This window comes from Pinus tabuliformis, chromosome 3_2 (genome assembly GCF_031772625.1).
Source record: "Pinus tabuliformis cultivar Carrire ecotype Pingquan chromosome 3_2, CPIR1, whole genome shotgun sequence".
Lineage (NCBI taxonomy): Eukaryota > Viridiplantae > Streptophyta > Pinopsida > Pinales > Pinaceae > Pinus > Pinus tabuliformis.
This window is the reverse complement of record NC_142302.1, coordinates 1197991594-1198015558: the sequence shown is the minus strand read 5'-3', so window position 1 is coordinate 1198015558 and position 23965 is coordinate 1197991594.

Here is a 23965-nt window from a genome sequence, read left to right as displayed (position 1 = left end):
TATTCACATGTGGAGAAATTGGCCCTGGCAGCCGTTCAAGCTGTCCAGCGTTTTCGTCACTACATTCTTCTCCGTAAAACTACAGTTATTTCGGATTGCAACCCTATGATTTATATTTTGACAAAACAACTGCTAGGGGGCAAGTACTCTAAATGGATCGTTATCCTGCAAGAGTTCGACTTGGAGTTCGAGAAGTCCAAGTCTAAGAAATCCTTAGTTTTTGCGGAATTGATGTGTGATTTCCCGTGTGCTGACACAGAAACTGTGGCAGAGGAGTCCATTGCGGACGAATCTTTGTTTCTTATCAGTACTATAGATCCGTGGAGGATGTGGTGGTCATATGTCTGGGTATGCCACAGCTCAGAAGGTGTTGCGCGCTGGTTACTTCTGGCCATCTATGTTTAAAGATTGTATCATTGCAGTCCGGAAGTGCCACAACTGCCAAGTGTTTGATCGAAAGATGCGCGCACCACCTGCTCCTCTCCACCCTATAATTGCCGTTGGTCCATTCGCCAAATGGGGTATCGACTTTATTACTTGTAAACCTCACTCAGCCGGGGGGCATGCGTATATCATCCTCGCGGTTGATTATTTTACTAAATGGGCCGAGGCGATGCCTACATTCGACGCAAGCGGCAAAACAGCTGCAGTTTTCGTATTCAATCATATTATAACTAGGTTTGGTGTCCCACAAGCAATCATTACTGACCATGGGAGCCATTTTCGAAACATCATGATGACTGAGCTTACAAGCCAGCTTGGTTTGCGCCATGATAGCTCTACTCCTTATTATCCGCAAGCCAACGGTTTGGTTGAGTCTATCAACAAAGTTCTGGTTATCATGATCCGACGAACCATTGGTATTCATCGGTCGAATTGGCACAACATGTTATTTTCAGCGCTATGGGCATACCGAACCTCAGTGAAAAATTCAACAGGGTTCACTCCTTTCCAGCTAGTTTATGGCTTGGAAGCTGTGTTACCCATTGAATGCGAAATCCCATCACTTCAAACGGCTGTCGAATTACTCCCAGCTACTTCCGAAGAGGAGAAACGTTTATTATACTTAGCTAAATTAGATGAGACTCGACGTGACGCTACATTGGCAATCGAGACTCACGCAAAGCGAATGAAAGCTCAGTATGATAGAAATGTGACCCCTCGAAGTTTTTCGGAGGGAGACCTAGTGCTATTATATGATCAAGCTAACGATAAGCTAGGTGCTGGAAAGTTCGTTCCTATGTGGCATGGACCCTACATTGTAAAGCGAAAGCTAGCAAAAGGGGCTTATGAGCTGGTTGATTTTGATGGGGACTCTTTGGGTAAACCCAGAAATGGACTTTACCTAAAGAGGTACTTGCCAGAAATGGTGGGGGAAAAAGAGAAGAATGAGCCTATTTGTTACCTTTTGTCTCAGAAGAAACTTTATTACCACTCTTGAACACGACACTTTTTCATTCACCTGGGTTGGGAAATCCTTACCTCACAGTTGATCAAACCACTTTGAAAGTCTTCAGCCGGGTTCCGGGGATTAACTTTGAGTTATTCATCACCAAGCCATCTGTCGTGTCGTTATGTGTTCAAGAGGTCTGCAAGTAAAACTTTCATCTGCAAAATACTTGTCATCCATTTGATCATCCCTGAGTCAGTCCTTACAGCAGCATTTCTTCAACTTGAACAAATGATTTCGTGTTGTGGGCTTCCCTGCAACGAGTCGCTTTCTATCGACATCAGCACATTATCTAGAGAGATGACTTAGAGATCGTCAGTACCTTGAAGTCTGCATGCATCAATGGCAGGTTTCTCGCCTTTGACGTCAGTTTACATCATTGACTTTCGATCAAAGGATTCCGTGAAATGTTCGACATAAACTCATTCATTCACATCTCATGGATTGTACTGGGTACTTTGAGAACCATTGACATTACTGGTGGTCTCTCTCACGCTTGTTAACAGTTTACATCATCGACTGGTAATCAAGTGGTTTCTACCATGTTCGACATCAACTCATTTATTCGCATGGCTAGAATCGTACCAATTCGGGAAGTAGAAATGAAGACCCTGGATCTAGTTTCCACCATCCAGGCTGCGAGGAGTTTTGTATTCATTATCTAAGTAGACTAATCACAAACAGATGGCTGCGCCCATACTGTGTCTACAAAAGTCTATGATTATGATGTACTGCAAGATCATTCCTGTATCAGAGTAGTTAGTCTGTTAATTAAAGTTTTAATCTGAGTATGGGAATGCCTACCTCAGTGATGATATAATCTTATACATGTATTTTGTGTTGAAAATTGCAGGTTCTGACCAGGTTCTCCATGAGATAATCCTTGAAATGATAAAGCGCTTCACCCTTCCTAGATAATACAAAACCCTAATCTATTTCAGGCTTCGCACTTTAGGGGTCAATCTGTTACACTAAAAAATGTCACCATGACTATTTACAATTAGTATGGCTCAATCAACAGTCATGCTACCCTCTTAGGCAAGTCTTATGCCTCTGCTCTCCATGTCAAACTCCAAAAAAGAGAGAAAGTCTTTCTAAATGTATTTATCTTTGGGGACGCAGGTTCTCTCAACCTTACCTGCGGGGACGCATCTAATGTTCACAAAAACTGCGTCTTTGGACGCTCTGTATGTAAAGGTGCAGGTGCGTCCCCCTGAAAAGGTTAAAATGCGCAAGTTTCATCTTTAAAAAGTCACTTGTGGTCATTTCTAGAGCATTCTAGAAGGTTGTTCGACGTGTATTGAGCGCCTCCAGATGGTTCATGCACTCCTACCAAAGAGGAACTTATCCCATCAATAGGGGAGCTATCCCATCCAAAGAGGGGATTATCCCATTGATGGTGGACCTGATTAACCTCCTCTTGAGCACTATAAATACAGGCATTGGGCCAGAAGGAGAGGAGGTTGAAAGCTATACATTTCTAAGGGTAAATGCTGCAGGAATTAGGACTCCCATTTAGAAGCTTGTGAGGAGAGATTGCCATCTTTGCTTGTTCTATTTGGAAGTGGGTGAGCTTTGTCAAAGTAAAGGAAGACTCTTGTGGACCCTAGAAGGAGCTTGCACAACACCAAGGCTCAGGTTGTAATGGTTCCTTTTGATTACCTTTAATGCAAATTGGTCCATTCTTCTCAATAACTTGTTGTTTATGAGTTATTTCATGTACTCCTTGGTCTATATGTTGAATATGCTTTGTTTTATGTTATAATCAGGTGCTATTTAATTGTTTGACTGTTGGTGATTGCAGGTTTTGGAGAAAAGGAGGAGCTCATCCAGATCAACAAAGCTTGGACTTCTACAACAACGTTTGGACAAAGGTAAGAACAAAACACTTGATTCCTCATATTATAATGCATGTTTAGAGAAGGATAGTTCTAGTTTGTCTTGTTTGTCACTAGAGAGTCTTAGGCTCCTAGGGAGGTTGGTTGTGTCCGCACAATCGACTCTTTCCGCCTGACATCGGGTGGGGAGGGGAAAGGGTTGAGCGGGTGTCAGGGGAGGGGAGAGGGGGGTAAGGGACATGTGGGGGGAGTGGGGAGGGTAGGGTTCAGGTGGAGGGAGGGAGGGAGAGGGCCGAGGGGGGAGGGGAGGAGGGAGGGGCCGGGGGGGGAGGGAGTAGAGGGGGGTGAGGGGAGGCATCAAGGGAGAGAGGAGGGAGGGGGAGACGAGGGGGGTGAGGGATGGACAAGGGGGGAAGGGAGAGGGGAGAGGTCTTTGTTTTTTTATAGTTGTTTTATTTAAAAAAAAAATTAATGTTTTTTTTTTTAGTTGTTTTTTTTTTTTTTTTTTTTTTGTAATATGTTTTGATTTTTTGATTTTCTTTCTTTCTAATTTTGTTTTTATTTTTATTTTTATTTTATTTTATTTTATTTTAATCTTAACTTTTTTTTTAAATTTTTATAGTTTATTTTTTTTGTTTGTTATTTTTTATTTATTTACTTTTCTGTTATTTGTTTATTTTTATAATTTTAATTTAAAAAAATAATTCTTAAATTTTTATTTTATTTTATCTTTTATTTTTAATTTTGTTTATCTAAATTATTTAATTTTTTTAATTATTCTTTTTTAATTTTAATTTTTTTTTAATGAGGTTTTTCTTTTTTATTTGTTTTTTTAACTTTAAAAAAATGTTTATATATATATATATATATATATATATATATATATATATATATATTCGATTTGCTTTTCTTTTATATATATATATATATATATTAAACATTTTCATTTTTAATTTATTTATTTGTTTTTTTGGGTTAATTTTCTATTCAGTTTTTTTACTTTTACGAGTTAATTTTAGTATTTTTTTTTAACATTTTTATAGTTTTTTTGTTTTGTTTTTTTGTTTTTTTTTTTTTTCATTTTTATATTTTTTGTATTTGATTTTTTTTTTTGTCATGCTTTTATTTTTATGTTTTATTAGGAACATGTTTTATGTTTTTTTTTGTCTTGTTTTTTTATTTTATTTTTGTTTTTATGTTTTATGCTTTTTTATTTTTGTTATGTTTTTTATTCTTTTAAATTTTTTTTTTAATGTTTATTACTAACATGTTTCTATTATTTTTATTTTTGTCATGTTTTATATTTTATTTTTACATTTTTATAGGTTTTTGTTTTTTTGTATTTGATTTTGTTGTCATGCTTTTTTATTTTATTTTTATTTTTATGTTTTATTACTAACATGAAAATCACCAACATTTAAAAAAATTATGCACACTTAATTCATTAGAAAATTTAAAGTGTAGAAACTAAGCCCTTTAAACAAAAAGTGTTGATGCTCATCAGCACTTTTCAAAATCAAGATGAAAATAACTAACCAAAAAAATGTTCACACTTGATACATAAAAAAATTTAAAGCGTAAAAAATAATCCCTCTAAAAAAAGTGTTGATGTTGCATCAACACTTTTCAAAATTAGCATGAAAATCACTAACATATAAAAAAATGTGTTGATGTTGCATCAACACTTTTCAAAATCAGCATGAAAATTACTAACATTGAAAAAAAAATATTCATACTTGATACATAAGAAAATTTAAAGTGCCAAAAATATACTAAAAGAAAAGGTGTATTTTGGCATCACCACTTTTCAAAATCAGGTGATTTTTTGCTACCTCAAAAAAATGGGTACCAGTTCACTTTCTTGTTTGATCGGTAATTATGTTTTTAAAACGAACTGTACTAAATGTAAGAAGGACAACAAGAAGATAAAATAAATAAATGAAGCTCATGTCATTGAAGAAGTGGACGAATCTGAAAAGAAGAAGACAAAGAAGGAGGAGGTGAAACACCTCTACTATGACTAGAATATACTTGAGTTCTTTTCAATTTTGAAGAAGATAACAATCATGATGGAAAGCATCACAAACATCAAGATACATTAGAGTTGAAATAGAGATGACATTTTCATAAAAGCTTGGAAAGATCACTGAAGTAGAAGTCTGCATGGTTATAGCAATCATCATGACAAAAAGAAAGAAGCTCATAACATTTCCATTGGAAGCATATAAGGACAACCAAAGTAGCAATATATATGGTTGTTAGAAAGTCATCTAGCATGATATAAGATAAATAAATCATCATACATCATCATCATCAGAAATGAGCATTTGCAAAATAAGGATTATCTAAGACCTTCCACTAGAATCTTTATAAGAACGTTCACCTCTACTTGAAAGAAGCAAGTGCCTCACTGATAGTCTACAGTCCACCTTGTGTGGGATCCACTGGTAAGGTATGATGACAAAGATGTGAATCATTTTGAGTTGTTTGAAGTAATTTCATATTCAAACAAGAAAATGAAGCTGTTGGAAGGAAATCTAGATGACCAAAAGAAGGAAAAAGTATGTATATATTTAATAGATAGAGTCATGTCGTCATATAGTTGTAGATAGATTGGTTGAATTGCTCTATCTCATGAGTATAATCGAATAAGAAGGATCTCTTCCGTTAGAATGATGCATGAAGGCATGTAGACAATGTGCCTTGAACCCTTCTACATATTGATAGGATGAAATCAACATAATATGACCTCATATGGAATATGAGGTGGTTGACAATCATAGTTGTAATGTTTTTGGAGCACAAGTGTACATGTGCAGATGGAATCATACACGTGGAGATGGAATCATACATGTGCAGGATGTTGATGTTGTAAGAAGCTGATGTCATGAAAAAGGGCCATCATAAAAAAGCAGTTTTGATTTTATGTTCATTATTTATTTTTGAAAACATTTCATTGGGTTGAAACAAGGCTACCAAAAGAGAGTTGTAGATGTCACCTACAACTAGTACTCATGTGATTGGATGGAATATCCTAAAAGAAAAGCCAGCTGTGGACTAGAAGATCATTTTTTGATGAAGAGAAGGATGACATGACTATTGGTTCAACACTATGGTTTGTCGAAGGAAAGTGATGAGGAATATGACTGATGCCCTACGAAGAAGATTTGGAAGATGAAGGCTCCATGATGAATAAGTTGAAGTTTAGGACATTGGAAAGAGGATCCCTATAACCAGTTGATAGTAACATGATCTCCAACAAAGAGCAGATCGTTGTTGTTCGAAACAAGTCCCTAGTCGAGAGGAAGCTTGGGCAAGTCCCTAGTTAAGAAGGAGCTTGGGTATATTCCTTGTATAGGAATTATTATATCCTCCCTGGTTAAGAGGGAGTGATGAATATGGTTCTCTACTTCATGTGTCATGCACTAGACCAAGACTAACAACCGTAAGTATTAATGAAGGCCACAAGGGGGAGAAGGACACATCATTCTTGTATTCATGTTATGAAGAAAGAATGGAGTATTGGGTAAGCATATGAGATCGATTCCGATACTCTTTGAGGATGTGGTAAGGAATCCAATAGGAAAGAGTATTCGAAGAGGAAATTCCTTGAGGATGTGTTATTCCAAGATAGGAATTTTCCTAGAAGGACATACCTTGTGAACATCCAGGTGGGGTATGTGCCTTAAAAAGACAATGATGATGGTGTCTATCAGTCATTGTTTCACCAACATTATGCTCTGGTCTTCTAGAGAGATAGAGCTATCAGTCAAGCCCTTGCTATTTTACAAAGCTAGTTGGAATGATAAGATGCAATGAGATAAGCTGAAATAATAACTTATGAGATGACTTACCTATCCGAATCTTCTTATGAAAATTCTTCAGTTTGAGAATGTACAAGTACTGCGTATGGATGATGAATACCTCCCTAGTTAAGAGAGAGTGTTAAAATGTGTATTTAGGTTCAATATTCATAATGTCTATTGTAATCATGATTTTATGTATTTGATGAAAAGAGAAAAATAAATTTGTTATTGTCATTCTTGATGCATGGGTTTCGTGCTCAAGATAAATTTATTTATAGGTAAAGCATCCATTGAGTGCCTCTAGGTTTTTCATAGAATTATGAAGTCAAAAGAGTCATTTTCAGACATGTACGACCCCTTTGGGCATCTTATATTATGTAAAATAAATTTATTTGTGTCACAAAAAACCCTCCAAGACCTTGTTAATGAGCTACAACAAGTCGGCCTACATGAAAGATCAAGTTGGCCTCATGGAGGCAATTTGTATCCCTCGAAACCCTATATATAAGAAGTGATTGACCTCATTTGGGCATAAGACAAACAAGTTCGATCTCCTCAAGAAAGAAGCCGGAAAAAGGATGAAAATCAAGGACAAGAAGAAGAAGAGCAAGATCAAAGTTTTGGACCTCTCTCTCTCTCTCTCTCTTGTGTTAGGGTTTCTAAGTCGCTAGGCAAGTCAAAATTGCAAAAGTTGTTGGGAAACTCAAAGTTGCAACTCGAAATTTCATAAGTTGCTGGGAAAGTTGAAATTGCAGAAGAAGTTGTTGGGAAAGTCGAAATTGCAGAAGTTGCTAGAAAGTTGCAAGAGGTCAAAGTTGCTGGAAAAATTGTTTGGGTCGAAGTTGTTAGGGTCAAAGTTGTTGCTGGAAGGTCAAAGGTTGTTGTTGTAAATTGTGCAAGAAAAAATCATCAAGAAGGAAGGTTGACTTGGTCTTGGAGGAGTCTTTGTCAAGGGTCTTAGGTCTTGGAATTCATCATTTGAAGATTTTATAATAAGAGAAGAATTATTGTGGGTTTTCATTAGAGGAATTCTGAGGTAAAAAATAGGCCTCCTAAGGAAAATGTACAATCAAAATTCACTTTATTAGAGCCAATCACATTTTTGGGGATGACATCCTCACCATGGTTGAAGTGACATTGCTTGAGTTTTTTTTTTTTTCCGGAGAAAAAAGCGAACTTTTTATATATTAAATAGATAAAAAGTTACAAGCAGATGCAAAGCATTCAGTTGCAGTGAGGAAAACTCCCTCAGCTGACCCAGAGAAAAGAGTCTCTTCTCTGAAACTATCCAAAGACAACTTTAAAGTCCATATCCCCTGATGTTGGGTACAGTTCTGTCCCTTTTGCAAAAAGCAAGAAACACAGCAGCGTCTCGGCCTGTAACAAAACGCCAAAGACACTGTTCCGACTGAAAGATCCCGTGGGCCTCCATGAGAGGGAAACAACCCACTGATAACATGTAACAAAGCCCGAAACACTTGGGCCGTGAAGAAATTAAAGAGCTCAGCACAACATCAATGTTTAAAAGCACATGAAAACAAAACGACTGTGGCCAAAACAAAGACTGAAATAACAAATCAGTGAACAAAATTTAGACATAGGGAGGCTGAAACGACTCCTGAAGCTGATCATGATGCTTTTCAATCACTTTCCAAATGCCCACAGCTTGCTGCAGAGCATCTTTAGATAGTTTATCCGCGTCTTCATTCCGGTTCCTGTATATGTGTTCAATTGAAAAGACATTAAAAGACTGTTTTAAAGCCATAATTTCTTCAAGAAGAGGCCTCAGCATATAGTTTTGACATCTGCTATTTCCATTAATCCATTTAACCACATTTAAAGAGTCCCCAAAGATCTGAATTGCGAAGATGTGTCTGTGGATGAGCCAACAGAGGAGCAACTTGAGGGCTGACATTTCAGCGAAATTGTTTGAACCAGTACCAATGCCCACCGAAGCCGAGAGAGAATGAGATTCATTTAGATGAATGACTATGCCTGCCCCTGCTGTGTTGTTTTGAGAGGCCCCATCAAAGTAGGCCCACGGAATGTTTGGTCTAATTTGCTCTTCTCTGCTCTGAGACTTTTTTCTTGATTCCTCCGGCTCAGGAATACTTAAAAAAATGGCTGAGCTTTGAATGGCTATAGCCTCAGCTGGGAGAGAAGTATCCTGAAATATGATTCTGTTCCTGGCAATCCACACGCCCCAGGAGATGATGGGCGGGAGATTTCTCATGTTCCCTTCCGAGTTCTGATTCCACCATTGATCCCATGCTGCCATAATGGAGTCCCCCTCCCATCTAAACTGCTTCTTTAATAAACCCTGAACCTCTTCCCAAACTTTTTTAGTGAAAGGGCAGCTCAGGAACAGGTGGAGTATGGTCTCAGATTCATTTTTGCACAACGGACATCTACCAGGACCGTGCTTGAATCTAGCTTGCAGGATGTCCCATGATGGGACCTTCTTCTTCAGCACGCACCAAAAAAACAGTCTGGATTTTTTTGGACATTTGAGCTTCCAAAGGGGCTTTGCCCACCAAGCCGGTTCTTCCCATCCCTTTTTCGACATTAAAAAACAGTACCCTGCTTTCGGGGAATAAGATCCTGTGTCAGCATGTGCCCAAACTAGCTGGTCCGGTCTATCTTTTATCCTAACATTGGATCTTGACAGTTCCTGAGTAAAAATTTGCCACTCATCCCACCATACAGGGTTGAGATCGAGATCTTCTCCAGTTTTCCAAGCTTGCCCCCATATGGAGGAGTGACCAATTTTCTCTATCTGGTGCAAATGAAAAATACCTTTAGACTCCAGATGTCTAATGAGACCCGGAGATAAAACATAACGCTCATTGCAACCCACCCAAGGGTCCCTGCCTATTTTAACATTTTCACCACTGCCCACCTGCCAAGACAGCCCTTGTTCTATGATTTTAAAAGCTTCAGTGGTAGCTTTCCATATAACAGAAAATGACATTGCTTGAGTTAAAGGTAATTACTTGTCACATTATCAATGGTAGATAAAAACTCATGGTTAACCATGGTAGTGCTCTAAGTACTTTTAAAGTCATAAAGTAAAATACTCATAATACATATCATTTCACACTTTTTGAATAGAATATTATTATTGTCATTTCATATTTTTTTAAAGAAACAATACATATTCCTATACAATCTTTATGTCTTTACACACTTTTCAATAAATATTATATTTGTATATTTTCATATATTTATTTTTAAATTATATATTCATTTCATTTGGTTTAATATTACAATTTCAAATTAATTATAGCCTAATATTTATACATATATAAATAAATAACTACTCATAAATATAAATTAAATCTATTTCAATAATTTTTTTTCAAATTTTAAATATAACTCAATTCATTTCATTATGATTATATTGTAGGAATGTACAAGGTAAGTTCCTCAGACATAACACCAAAGGACACCGCTCACAAATAGATCACAGATCAATACACCAGTATTCTTGATGTGGTTAAAACCCTCAAAGAGGGAAACAATACATGGCCTGAGCCAATGCGGCCACTTCAGCAATTTATTAATAAAAGAATGAAAATTTACATAAGCTTCTCTCATGAACGGTTGCCCTACAAATGACCCTCCATGCTCTTTAAATAGAGATCATGGACCAATCAGTTGTTAAGCCACAGATCAAGTGTTAGTAATACCAAGGAGAGAATGAACCGTCAGATCACTACATATCGTGATCATCGGATTGTAAGTTACAAAAGTACATAGTAAAGAAACACACTTTACCTAACTCTACACTAGACCAAGTTATACTTAACTATTTCCTATGTGTCGGAATATCCTAATATCCCCCCTTAAGATCAACATGGGATAGGATTGAAGGATGTACAAATATGACATAATAGGAGAAGGAAGGAGGCATTAGAGCCTATCCCCCCTTAGTGACAAATTCCTGAACTCCAACCATAAATCAAGGTTTAGTAAAATTTGCCTTTGTGAGAGCCTTTGTAAATATGTCTGCAACTTGATCATCTATTGAACAATATTGCACTTCAAGAATATGGTCATGAATGAGCTTTCTGATGAAGTGCATGTGAAGTTAAATTTGTTTGTTGTGCTGATGTTGGAATGGATCTTTGCATAGTTGAATGACACTTTGATTATCACACTAAAGTTTAATCAGATGCTGCTGCTGACAGCCAAACTCTGACAGGATCTAACGAAGCCACAGGGCTTCCTTACTAGCTTCTATGGCACCATGATGCTCTGCTTCTGTTGAAGAAAGAGAAATGGCACTTTGTTTCTTGCAAGCCCATGTAATATGTCCTGAACCAAGAGTGAACACATAACTTTCAGTAGACTTCCGATCATCAGGGTCACCAGCCCAATCGGAATCAGTGAAACCAACCAATAGAGGAGATTCTTTTGCATTGTAATGAATCCAAAACTGAACTGTCCCTCAAACATAACGAAGTATTCTTTTAGCTACTTTCCAATGACTTTCATGCGGGTTTTGCATAAACCAAGCAATAAGGCCAACAACAAAGGAAAGGTCAGGACGAGTATGGGTCAGATACAAAATTTTTCCTACAAGTTGATGATATAAGGTAGCATCAACTTCAGGGGAAGTATATGTGACTGAAAGTTTGGCTTCAGAATGAAAGGGAGAAGGGGTTCGCTTACAGTATTCCATGTGAAAATGGCGTAGAAGATCATAGGCATACTTGGACTAGGAAAGGGAAATACCTCCCTTGGATTTCAAGACTTGAAGACCAAGAAAATAATGTAAGTGTCCTAAGTTTGTCATTTCAAAATTCTTTTTAAGGCTAGACTTCACATGGTTTATAAGGTTTGTATCACTACTAGTAAGGATAAGATCATCAACATAAAGAACAAGAATGATAAGAGACTTGCCCACTTTCTTGGTGTAGACAGTATTGTCAGAATGACACCTACTGTTGGTAAGGTAAATCCCCTCTGCGGACAGAGGCGATCCCACTAGCCTATCACAGAACTAGCCACAAACAAACCACGCTGCTACGCAAGTTCCTAGTTATGCATCAAAGGTGAATCAAGAAGACTAACCTGGAGTCCAACGCTATGATTGAAGCAGAGTTGATATCCTCGCTCCCTTGCTCCAACAGATCATAAACGAACACCTGCATGCAAAGGAAGAGACAGATACCAACATAGAAACTACCAAGGCACAACTATATTTCAGTCAGAAAGGAAATAAATCAACATATCACCATGACAGATAATGAGATTGGAACTATAATAGCAGTCGCTCATCAATTAATAAACAGGAAAAGTTACAACCATTGTTCTGACGTCGACCCTTCTCCTGGCTGGGCGAATAACTATATGTGTCTTGACATGCATCTCCTCTCCGTCAGCATAACCTCTCTAGCACTTACTAGCATTCCTCCAAGAACTCAACATCTAACACTCCATGACCAATAATCATCACTACTATAACTCAATCACCAAATAACTAGCATAACACTAACACCAACACTCCCCCCTGTCCAATGCATAATGACAAGCTTATATAGATGGAGAAGGGAGGAGGATGCAATGAGCCTGGACACCTTTCGCGGATTAGCAAAAAGCCATAAAGATGGATAAAGCTCGACAAAAGACTGATTTTCTATCCTCAGAAAAGCTCCATGTAATGAAGGAAACAACAGTCGGACGTGCATTAAGGCAAAAAGCACGACTAAATTTGGTTGGCGCGACTGTTGCTCTAAGACAGAGCGCCAATGGTCGCGCCCTCTTTTGAGGATCTCCATCATTGGCGCGGGTAGGATATTGTGGACTTGCACCAATGGAAAAAAAGCACTTTTTAGGGATGATCTGCAGAAGGTGTCTTCAGGGAACATGGAGTACATACTCAGGGGAACATAATGCAAGTGTTTTTAGACTTTGTCACTTCTTATAACTCCCGGGATGGGTCCTCCAAGGTACGACAAGAGGAGTAATAGGGATGGTGACAAATTACTGTGTAACACCTACAAAAGCCAATTTCTAAAAGAAAGTTATCCATTTTGGCATACCAAGCCCAAGGGGCTTGCTTGAGACCATAAAGGGATTTCTGAAGCTGACATACAAGACTGGAGTCCGTTTGTTAAAGCCAGTAGGTTGTTCCATATAGATTTCTTCATGCAAGTCCCCATGCAAGAAGGCAGATTTAACATCCATCTGATGGACTTCCCATTTGAAAGAGGCAGCAAGGGAAAGAACAAGGTGGATAGAGTTCATTTTGGTAATAGGGGAGAAGGTTTCAATATAGTCAATGCCTTCAACTTGTGAAAATCCCTTAGCAATAAGACGAGCTTTATGTTTATCAACTTTTCCATTTGGTCCGACACACGAGAAAGTATAGATTTTTAAACATATGGTGGAAGATCCGACACACGGATCACATCCATATTAGATTCCTCTATCCTTCAATTGCCCAGATCTTGTTGCAAACCCACTTTAGAAAGCTAGTCTGCTATATCATTGTGTTCCCTATAACTGTGACATAAAGAAAATTCGTTAAAAAAAAACTTTAAATTCATGGTCTCTTCTAACAGTGGTGATAATATGTAGTTTTGACATCTGCTTATTCCATTGAACCATTTGATAATATTCAGTGAGTCCCCAAAGATCTGAACCGTGGGTATGCCCATGTGGGTAAGCCAAAATAGTATAAATTTTAAGGCTGATAATTCTGCAAAGATGTTGGTTCTGGTCCCTAATCCCATTAAGGCTTTGAGGCATCTATGAGAGTTTAGTTGAATAACCAACCTTGCGCCACATTTTTTATTTTGGCTGGAGGCCCCATCAAAGTATTGCCAAGGGAGTCCTTCCTTAATGAATTCCTCTCTAACAGGGCGAGGTATTTCCTCATGGAATGGCTCAGGAATACTAGTGAAAATTTTCGTGCATCCAACAACTGTGATCCCCACCGAGGGGGTTTGTTCTTTAAAAATACTTTTATTCCTTGCGAGCCATAGACCCCAGGAAATGATTAAGGGAAGGTTTCTCAGGTTCTCTTCAGGGTGTTGCTTCCACCAAGATTGCCATACTTCACCTACCATCCTCCCATCCCATGATACCCTCTTATGGATCAGTCTCCCAATAGCTTGCCATACCTCTCTTGAGAAAGGGCATTCTACAAAGAGGTGATGAATTGATTAAGATGCAATTTTGCAAAGAGCGCATCTCCCTGGACCTGACTTATATATTTTCTGAAGTATATCCCAGGCTGGCACCTTCTCCTTAAGGATGCACCAGAAGAACGATCATGTTTTTATCGGACATTGCAGTTTCCAGATTGAGGTAGCCCACCAATCCTGATTTTCCCAACCTTTCTTCGACATTAGGTGCTTATATCCTTGTTTTGGGGAATAGTTACCTGAGTCTGCATGTGACTAGACTAGATGATCAGGTCTATTTATAAGTCGGACATTTGATCTGGATAGTTTTGTGATGAAGGTGTTCCATTCCCCTCTCCATTGATGATTGAGGTTTAGGTCCGTCCCTGAAAGCCAGGATTGTCCCCAAATGGAGGAGTGGCCATGGTTCTCAATCTGACTGAGATTTTGGATGCCTCTTATGTCGAGTTGATTGATGAGGCCTGGGGATAGAGTGAAATCTTCGTTGCATCCTACCCATGGATCCTTCCCTATTCGGACTTGTTCTCCATTTTCTACCTGAATTCAATATGTAATATAAAATTAATACATAAATTAATATATTACATTTATTATGTTATTTTATTTTATTTTTATATAGCATCTTAATTACATGTTATTATATAATTTAATTGTATAATTTAAATAATATAAATTTTAATTAATGGTACATCATGCAATTAAGAATTTATGAATTTATATTTATAATTTATTTTAAGTTATTTAAGTACAAAGGACAAATGTATTAGTTGTTCAATGATAATGATTTTTCCTTGAAAAGCTCATTTTTGTCACATCAATGCAATTTTTTATTAATTTTATTTTTGTGCAACTTTTCAATTGAATTTAACCATGGTTACATGGATTGTGGTGAAAAAAGTGAATTATAAATTCATAAATATTATTTTATCGGTTTAACTATTATTTTATTATTTCCTTAGGAGACCCATTTTAGACCTCAAAATTCCCTAATGCCTCTCTAGAGGAGAGGTTTTGGCCTTGGCTAGCAACCTACATTTTGTGTCCTCTTGTCTCTTTGATCTTCGTTGTTTGGTACATATTTGATGATAGAGAACAAAATAATAATCAAGTGAAATAAGAAGTTAATAACAAGTACCTCAAGTTAAGTAAAGGAACATCACAAACATTTATCAAAGTAAGAGAAATCACCTAATCTAGATGCCCCTATATTTCTCAATAGAATGGTTGTCTTTGGTGCGACTCTAGCGAGGAAAACTTGACTTAGTTCTTCCTTTGAAATGCTCACTATCATTGGAATGTTGTGATGTGCTCTCAACATCCTGCACTGACTCGGACTTGTCGCTTGAAGACTCTCCTATCTCTATGGGTTTGGAGTGTCTTTCTACTTCATCTTTGACATAGTCCAATCCGATGTATTGAGGTAGTTTTTCCACTTGGATGGGATTCACAATGCCCTAGCCATTAACTCCTAGGCCTTTTCCTTCATATCCCATCTTCTTCATTAGATTCAAACCAATTCTTGTAGTGTTCCTTTCAAATGAACCAAAATCATCATCATAATGAGAACATGAAACTGAAGAATCACTAACACTACTTACCTTAGTTGCTGATTATGAAGTGAGTGACGATGTATTCACTAAGACTTCACTGCAGTTCAAATTTTCCAAGGCTTCTTCCACGGCTTGTAACTAAAGATGTAATCCCTGTTTCTCCTCTTCTACTTCTTGTAGTATTATTCTCAATTCAATATTCTCTGCTTGAATTCTTTGATTGATCTCTTCATGTTCTTGGAGCCATGCATTCTTTGGTGTTCTTATCATCTTTGGTGAAACACCTACTACAACCTTAATCTCATCCCCTGAATCAAAACCTAGGTCAATTGGTCCATCACCGGCAATCCCAACAATTCCGATATTCATCTCATTGCTTGAATCAAAACCCAGGTCAATTGGTCCAACAACTACAATCCCAATAACTATGATCTTCATTTTATCGCATGAATTAGAATCCAGGTCATGTCGCATTATAGTAACAATATTCTACTTCCCTTTTCCACCATACTTTTGTGGCTTTAATTCTTGATGCAATTTCTAATAATGCTTCTCATCATGCCCTTCTTTATCACAATGAGTGCAAGAGGGATTTAATTCCTTTTTCTTTATTGTCACTGGCTTCTTCACATGATTGTCTTGTTCATAATTTCCCTTGCTTTCAAGGTGAATGGATTTCACACTAGCCACATCAAGAGTAGTGGGTTCAAATAACAACAATGAATACCAAAGATAATTATGTAAAGAACCAATATATTTATCAAAGCATCAGGTGAATCTAAAGGAATACCCAATGCCAAAGCTTTTTTTTAGGTCCCTATACTACTAGTGTAACCCCTTATTGTTATTAGTGCAACCCCCTTATTATATTGTTGTGCCCATGTAGTCCCCATATTGTTATTATTGTGCCCCACAGAAAACCACTATTGTTTTTATTGTGCCCTTACATTATTATTGTTATGTCGGCTCTGATTATATTATGACCCCTTAGACTCCTATATATAGAAAGGAGGCCTTGTCATTTGTATCATCCAAGAATTATTCATTTGTGTAATGTAAAGGAGGTTTCCCCCTCAAAGAGGTTGGTTTCTAAGTCGTTGATCTATCTTTTCTATCTTTTGTGAGCTGGTTTCATAAAATTTGGTATTAGAGCTTTGGATTCTAGGGTTTCGCTGCTCCAAATAGGTCATCGTGTAATTTTCGCTATAACTTTTTTTTTTTTTTTTTTTTTTTCTTCTGCGACGTTTCAGAAGCTAAAAAAACCCATTTGAGCCGAATTCGTTCTGAACTTCGGGTCGGCATTTCCGAGCTTGTCTTGCTATATTTTCGGAGATATGATCTGAGGAAGTTAGGGTTTTTGTAGACTTCCGAATTACATTCCAAACAAGTGACCTGGGGAAAATTTTCATAACTTATGTTCTAAGCATCAGATTGAAATTTCGTAAGAGGTTTTAGAAAGAGGACAACTGTAGTTTTTTGTGTATCGGTTTTAGGTCCTAAGGTTGAAACAGTGACATGTGGAACTTTGTACAAGTTCGCTCTACTTAACCAATATATAATGAGGTCATCATGAGAGATTTTACATAACTCTTCCTTGCAGAATCCAATCTTGATCAGACTTGCGGGGTTAGAAAGAGGACTCAAAAGGATACTGCAGGACGCAATTTTAGAATTTGGAGATCTGAAAGTACAGAGTTACAGTCGTTTAAAGATCGAGCTCCTAAAATCAAGAAAAGGCAATATGAGGAAGTTTGATGACAAGGAGTCGTTAAATTGGATATTACAGATGGAGCAATATTTTGATTTACATGAGGTACAACTGTTACAAAAGGTACGTATTGCATCTTCATATTTAGAACCAGATCAATTTTTATGGTATAAAGGGCTTTGTTCTCATAAACCACTTGTTACGTGGTAAATTTTCATGGAGGAAATGATAGCACATTATGAGGATACAAAGAGAAACACCTTCTTTAGCCAATTAATAAATCTCAAACAAAAGCGTTCAATGGCAGAGCACATTGAGGACTTTCAAAAATTGAATATAAGGGAAAATGATATTCTAGAGAAGCACATTGTTGATGTTTCCATAGAGACTTTAAAGGATAACATTCAACATGAGGTTCATCTTTAGAAACTTAATTCATTGGAGAGGGAATTCAATTTGGAAAGAAAAGTGGAAAGAAAAATTATGGAAACAATGAAGTCTACCCTCACAACTATAAATATGGAAGTGTTGTTTCTCCTGGCCTTCCACAACCTACAAGGTTGACACCACAACAATTGGAAGAAAAAAGAGCAAAAGGGCTTTGTTACAATTGTGATAGCAAATACATTGAAGGTCATAAGTGTGCTGAGAAGAAATTTTTTTACATTGATTGTGAAGAGGAGGAAGAAAAGGATCAATAAAAATCAAAAGAAGAGGATATACACTAGGAACCAACCCCAAAGAAAGAAGAAATGAATATGACCATATCTTGTAAAGCATTCGAAAGAATTACCACTCCTCAAACTCTTAAGATAGAAGGACACATCAAGAAGTGAAAGGTCACATCGAGAAAGAAGAAATGAATCCGACCATATCTTGTAATGCGTTGGCCAGAATTACCACTCCCAAAACTATCAAGATAGAAGGACATATCAAGAAGAAAAAGTTTCAAGAAGTGAAAGATCACATTGAGCATCAAGAAATGAATCCAACCATATCTTGTAATGCATTGGAAGAAATTAACACTCCTCCAACTCTCAAGATAGAAGGACATATCAAGAAGAAAATGATTCAAGCAGTGAAAGATCACATCGAGCATCAACAACAAGTTCTCCAACTTTTAAAGGATAACACCACTTTGGTGCAGAATCGAATGAAGAAACAGGCAGATCAATATCGCAGTGAAAGAAGTTTTGATGTAGGTGATTGGGTATTTTTATGGCTACATCTCAAGCAAGCTATTTATGAGAAGGAAATGTTGGCAATACTACACGTACTTAAGAAATGGTGACCTTACCTAATGGGAAGACACTTCAAGGTAAAAATGGATCATGGTAGTTTTAAATACTTTTTAAAACAAAGATTATCTTTAGAAGAACAGAAAAAATGGGTCACAAATATGTTGGGTTATGACTTTGAAATCATCTACAAAAAAGGGAAGCCAAATGTTGTTGCAGATGCACTCTCAAGAAAGGATGAGGATGTGGAATCATTGTTTTGTGCTATTTCTATTATCCAACTAGATTGGATAAATGAAGCAAGGGATGAATGGAAGAAGGACGAAGAAGTGTGGCCACTCATTCAAAAGTTGTAGAAAATCCCAGTTCAAACAATATTGCCAGAACTTGATGAGGAAGCAAAAATCATAGTGGAGCCTGGAGTAGTCACAGAAACAAGAACCCGACAACTATGAAATTGATCAATTTCAGAGTATCTCATCAAGTGAAAGAACATATCCGCTAAAGATTCCACGTCGGAGGACAATAATTTTATACAGAAGCATCAAGAACTACTCAAGCGTTGAGGAAAACACTTTTTGAAGGAGAGGGCCATGTTAGGTCCCTATACTACTAGTGTAACCCCTTATTGTTATTAGTATTTGACCCCCTTATTATATTGTTGTGCCCATGTAGTCCCCATATTGTTATTATTGTGCCCCATAGAAGCTCACTGTTGTTATTATTGTTCCCTTACATTATTATTGTTATGTCGGCTCTAATTATATTAGGACCCCTTAGGTTCCTATATATAGAAAGGAGGCCTTGTCATTTGTATCATCTAAGAATTGTTCATTTGTGTAATGTAAAGTAGGTTGGCCCCTCGAAGAGGCTGGTTTCTAAGTCATTGATCTATCTTTTCTATCTTTTGTGAGTTGGTTTCATAACACTTTCTTTCTAAATTCATTTGTGAAAATTTGAACATCTAGACCTTTGCCTTGTCTCAAATGTTGCCATTCTATCATGGATTTATGCTGGTAACCCAAAGGATAAACTTGTCCTCTTAATTCAGAAACAAATTTAGACCAAGAAGAGAAGAGTTTACCCATATGCTTTCCACCTTTCTGAAGTTTCCTCTCCCACCATATAAGAGTAGTTCCTCCCAATCGAGGATATTCTAACTGGATCTTTGCCTCCTCTTCTTTGATCTATTGTATTCAACAATACACTTCAATCTATCTATCCAATTATTTATCTTTTTTTGCATTAGATTTTCCATTAAACATGGACAAATCAAATTTCACATCGAACTTAAAAAAAGGCTTTTTATAAGCATTTCTATGATGTCTATTAGAATGATGAGAAGAAGATGAAGAAGTGGAACATTCACTAGAAGTTGGACATGGAAGTTCATGATGTTCTCCTCTATTTCCTTGATTTATCGAAGCATTGTCCTTTTCTTTCTCTTTCTTCTTATTTTCCTTCTTTAAAAATCTCTTCTCATAATCTGTAAACAATTTTTCTCCCTTATTTGCCATGTTGTAGAAATATTTGTGGAAATATTGCTCATTCTCGGTACAAGCATTATCATCTTCCATTTCCCTTCTTCATGTTGCACGTCCAATCTCTGGGTCAAAATAATTAAGTTTTCCTTCACCCTTTTTGAGTTTGGCCTTGTTTAGCATTCACACTCGCAATTCACAGCAACAAGAAAACCGCTTTGATACCAAATATGATTCGCTATGCCTTTGATACCAACATTATCCAAGATATTTTCTTCTATGATGTTTTTAGAATTACATGAAAGAACATGTAAAATACCTTATATGCAAACAGTTAAAATAAGAAACATATAGGAGACCATAGAGAATGCACATAAAAGTTAGATAACAAAGTTCGTCTAGTGTGGACTACGTCTTTGGGCCTTACTTCAATAGTGGGGAGGCCGCTTCATTCATATCAGCAAAAATGAAAATGAGTACATGGAAAAATATATCATTATACCTCCAATCCTGAGAGTGACCTGAAAATGAGCTGCTCAAATCCAAAAATAGATTGCACCAGTGAAATCCTCTAAAAAATTCTAAGTAATTTGAGTATAAACTTGATTACATTATGCCACAGTCAACTTTGGCACCTCAAAGAATATTTAAGATTCCATAGTAGATTCCCTATAGGAATATTCTAGGGAATATTCCCTTAGAATATATCCTATCAGTTTGGGTGCCTGCACAAGGTTCCATTCAGCTCTAGGTTCTATTCCTTGTTCTGGTTCTGTGGCCCTGTTCACGGCTCCATTTTCGGCCTCCTCATCAAATGGAAAAACATGGGTTTAAATAAAACTTGCTAGCGAATATTACAAAGTTTCCCAGCTGCGAGGACTTATTGATGGGATATTCTTTGTTAATTTGTTATGGATAGGTTGAGGGTTCAAACCACCAGACCCCACTTTCCATTGGTTTATATATATATATATATATATATATATATATATATATATATATATATATGTATGTAATGTCATAAATTATGTTGTTTTAAAACTGTTAACCCGACATGATTATAATCGCGTGTTATATATCTATAAATATATATATATATATATATATATATATATATATATATATATATATATATATATATATATATATATATATATATGAAACCACTAAATATTTAACCATAACCACCAAGCTAATTCGCTAATGCAGGTTGGTCCAGGCCCAACTTGCCACCTGTTGGGTGCCACAATGCACCATCTGATTGGGCCACGTTTCCCCATACCATTGGGCCTCAAATTTCCACCAAGTTTGATAGGATGCCGCCAGATTTGGCAGTTCCACAAAATTTAACCACAACTAAATCCCTTTGCCATATTTAACTGAGGCCCACTAAATTTTGTTGCCAGTTTGGTCGAACTGCCAATTTGGCAATGTTCCAATTTTATCTAGTGCTTTGCTAAATCCTGTAATTTTTCCAATTTTGACCACAACTTTGACTGAGCACATTTTCTACATACGGTCATGGATTGAGGTGCCCTTTGCACCATTGGAAAACTTGCAATGAGATCTTCGATCTGGTCTTGGTTTCATTGGGATTCGAAGAATTTTATATTTGACCCATTAGAGACCCACTTGGATCATATATACTAGTCGAATGGGGGTGAATTAACCCAAGGAACACACCCTTTCATGTGGTTGGGCCGAATTTTCTTCCTAGGCCAACCTCAAGCCCCAAAACTAAATATATTTTCATTTTTATTCAAGACCAACTTAGGCATGTGGGAATACCTCTCGATGCTACAAAAATCAAAATTTTATTTGCTGTTCTTGTAGCAAATATTATCAAAGAAAAAAGAATCGGGGATTGGTCTTACATACCGATATACTTCAATCCTTTCAAAGAATAAGCAATACTTTTGCAGCCTGCTATAACACTTGTTTCTTTGTTTAAGTCCTAATATATAATTTTTATAAAGACATTAATACAAGCCTAGTAAAGATCTTGCTGATGAATGCGAGTTTGTTAATTAAAAGTACAAACTCAAATTCTTGAAAGGAGCACACAAATGAATATCACAGAAAGAGTCACAAAGAGAGAATGAAAATAAAGTTGATAACGAAGTTCGTTCACTACTCAGACTATGTATCTGAGTCCTCTCCAGCCTTGAGTGGCCTTTATTTATTAATGTCAACTCATTTACAGGCCTTTGACCATTCTTCCTGCTTCTCCACGAGAAATCGATCAACAAGGCGTGAGGACCTCTATAGATTAATCTCCCTTCCAAAAAGGGAAAAAATATTCTCCACTTGATAACTAAAAAGAGTGGGCTACAAATTTTGACAATATCCACGAAAATGGGAAACTCTCCTAGAGAAGGGGCAACTATTTACAATCTCCACTCACTAACAAAAGAGTGGGAAAAATTCTAATAATTCTCCACTATTACAAAGTGGGCATATGCCAAAATCCTCTCCACTAGATAACAAGAAGAGTGGGAAAAATATTCAATATTACAAAAGTGGGCTAACACCCATACAAACTCTCCACTCATTACTTTTACAAAGGTGGGCACATAATGCCAAAATGGGCTTTCCACTCAAACTATTAAAAAGTGGGCTAAACAACAAACTCTGACTTTAATTATCTTCTCACCATACTTGGATCGTTGGATTATATAGGCTTTGGTGCTACCCTTTCATATGATATCATTTTTCCCATGACCCAATAAACATAAACCATGTATTATATGTTGGACTATGGTCAAATAGAATAAATCCGTATATATAAAGGGGTGGCAAGTTATGTCATGGTGTTTATTGAATTTTGTAGCTATGGTTAGTTTTCATAATGATTATTTTATCCTTAATGTATCTAGAAATCATGTTCTTTATGCTTGGATCAAAAGAAAAATATTGTAAAGCATGATCCATTTGATGTATCTTCCATCCCATCTGCACTGAAAGTGTTAGAATAGATTTTATTGAAGAGTACCTTGCTACTGGAGAAAACATCTCCTCGTAATAAATTCCCTCCACCTGAGAGAACCATTTGGCCACAAATATGGCCATGTGTTTCTCCACATTCCCATTTGTTGCTTGCTTTACCTTTTAAATCCATATGGAACTCACCACTAACTTGTCTACTGGTCTTGGAACCACTTCCCAAACACTGTTTTTGATAATGGAGTCATACTCCTTAACCATGGCATCAACCCATACTAGTTTTTGTACTGCTTCCTTGAATGAGGATGGATCAATCTCTACACTCTCACTCATCAGAGCCATGTAGCCAGTGTACCAATTTGGTGACTTGCTCTTCTTGCACTATGATGTGGGTGCTCCCACATTCTCTCTAGCATCATGCATCAATCTGTCAACCTCTATGTTGTGCTTCCTTCCATCTCTGGAAGTCTCTGCATGAGTGGATGCTTCCACTCTCTGCTCTTTTGCATGTGGTTTCTCCAAATCATCCCGAGGTTCTTCCTTTGGAGCTAAAAGCTCCTCTTCCCCATGAAACTGAAGCTTCTCTTCATCAAACTTCACATATCTACAAACCACTGTCATCCTGTGAGATGGTAGGTACACTCGATAGTTGTGAGGTGTATTAGTGCACCCCACAAATATGCCAAACTTATCTATCGGTTCTAGATTTTTCCTTGCATTGTTGGTAACATGATGGTAAAATGATGAACCAAAGATCCTGAAGTGTGCCACATCTGGTTTCTTACCTGAAAAAGCTT